This window comes from Botrytis fragariae (assembly GCF_013461495.1).
Source record: "Botrytis fragariae strain BVB16 chromosome Unknown tig00000001, whole genome shotgun sequence".
Lineage (NCBI taxonomy): Eukaryota > Fungi > Ascomycota > Leotiomycetes > Helotiales > Sclerotiniaceae > Botrytis > Botrytis fragariae.
The window spans coordinates 3,731,381-3,733,929 of NW_023500987.1; positions in this window are offsets into that span (position 1 = coordinate 3,731,381).

Sequence of the window (2,549 nt, forward strand, 5' to 3'; positions counted from 1 at the left end):
TGGTCGATCTATCATATTGAAGTCTGTTAAAGATTGGTCCGATACTGTAGCACACATCTTTCTACAGTAGATGGGATTAGTGAACAGAATCTTGCTTGCATGGCACGCACACCGAGTACATATGTCATACCTACATGCTTGTTACATATTTCAACATTTCCAAAGTATTCCATGCATGCATACGGGACAATGCTATAACCGAGTGTTACCTGGCGTAATCAATCCGGAAAAGAGAAATCAGTGGATGATTGAAAAGGGTAATTCTGATCAGGATATGTTGGGGTTTATGTATGCGGTGGAACGATGTGACCTCAAGGTGTTCGCGCGGTCGTTCACCGTCTTTCTTTCATCACTGGGCGTTTGTACTGGACAGTTAATTTATTAAAGTTTTTCGAGCTGCTATCATTGCGTCATCTGATAATGTACTTTTTTCGAAAGCGCAAGTGAACCCTGCGAAGTTTTCCAGGAGGTATTGATGGGTGATTGATTGTTGTCAGATTATGGCATGATATCGACGTTTTTCATTGTCCTGTCCAGTAAGGGTGAGGGAGATGGTGTTTTTCATTTTAAATTGCCACGTTACGATTGTTATTGTTGTCATGAGCAGACGCAAGCTCAACCCCAAGTTCCTGTTTCGCGTGCTTGGAGGTTGACTACTGTTCAGATCATAAGGCAGGCAAACCAGCTTTCTCTAGCGACAACTGGCCAATGCCATAGTTGCTTCAAATGGTAGTCGTGAGGCCAGAATGAAGTGGGGAGGGGAAAGAGTAGTCTGGACTTGAGCATCGTCTCGAGGGGAAGTGTTACTTACTTCTATATCAACTACCATACTCTATTATCCACATATCTAAGCCCTACCCCCCCACCTACTACACTACCTCTACAATTTCAAGCAAAGCGAGTCTGACACATTCCCTTATCACGAAAAGCCAAGCTATCGCTAGATATGATTTACGGTTTTGTGGGCCATTCGTGCAATGATAGACGCTGGCAGTGCATACAGGGGGGTGTCTTTGGGATGTTGCGAATTTTTCAAACCGACAATTGATAAGCTAGGAAGAATAAATCTTCGAACAGATCTTTTCAGAATTCTATACTTTTCTCTCGTCTCTAGGACATCACACGAGTGTATGGTGGCAAGAACCAGCCATACAGTGGTAGAATTTTTGTTTAAGCGATAGTATTGAAAAAGTACCGTCTCACTGTCCCGCAATCTCACATAATAGTTGAGACCTCACAAGAAGGTCTTCAATCCTGTTTATCAATGCTGATCCCCAATATATGATCACATAGTATCCACCTCAGCATTTCTCTTCTGTGAATCATCTGTTTTGGCATCAAGGGGATCGTGGATAGAGAATGTTCATTTACCCTCGACCCTTGGAAAGTTTAAGGACATGATCCACTTGTTGGCGTTTGTTCTTGAGTTACTCATTTTAAACTTTACCGTTCATGCTGCTCTTATTCCTTCCACCTTAATACTTCTGCCACACTACTTTTTTGACATGAATATATGCGGTCTATAGTGAAAGATCGTGTAATTACTTCGTTCCGAGTTGAGAGAGAGATTGGCATATTACAAGATGTATATAACTGCGCGTCTTTTCGGGAGGCCGGCATTGACAGTGTTCTTGATGGAGCTGTTGAATTCCAGGCGTCGTCAGATACGCAACAGAATAAGTTATGCGCCTGATAATGACTTTTTGAAGTGCCGATGCTACTGTCATATCGTGATATGCAATATGCAGCTCATAAAGGTATACTCGAACTATTGTCGATGTTGAAATTGCCGAAAGCTCAAGAACTGGCCAATCTTTAAGCTTGAAGTTGTCAGAAGTGCTAATTTATAATACGTCAAATCGCTCTCATACCCCTCAAACCCTAAATAATTATTCTCATACTCTAAAATGGAAGACAATTTACTTTTATACTCATTGGGTTCTATAATAGAATCTATCTTAAATGGATAGAATCTAGCCATTTTAGGCTCGATTCTAGTCATTTATTATTAGATTTCGTTGGAAGATGATAGATTCTACAGTAGGAGGGTAAATTCTAGTCTGAAATGGCTAGATTCTATAATTGAAGGATGGTTTCTATAAACATGTTATTTTCCCTTTGAATTTTCCGGATTTTTCTTTTAATCTTGATTATTATAGGTTAGAATCTTCAATTTGAGATAGATCCTATTATAGAATATATATAGAATCCAAGAAGTATAAGGGTAAACCAAGTATGATTGTTAGGGTATAAGAGTAATTGTATGATGTTTGAGGGGCATGAGAGCAATTTGTCGATAATGCATGCAATATGATAGAGTATTAGAAATCATGCTGAAGCTAGTAATGTCAAAGGCACTCAGACGTGGAAACAATGAAGTACTGGAATCACTGTTGGAGCTAAGTATTACTAAGAGTCTTTGAACGTCTAGGTATACAATGAGCTTGCATCAGATTGATAATTTCAAGTGGAACCCAGTTCCTTTTCAACCCTTTACTCTGAAACTTTGTCACTGGATCAGTTGGTGATCCTAAAAGTACCGAGAGATA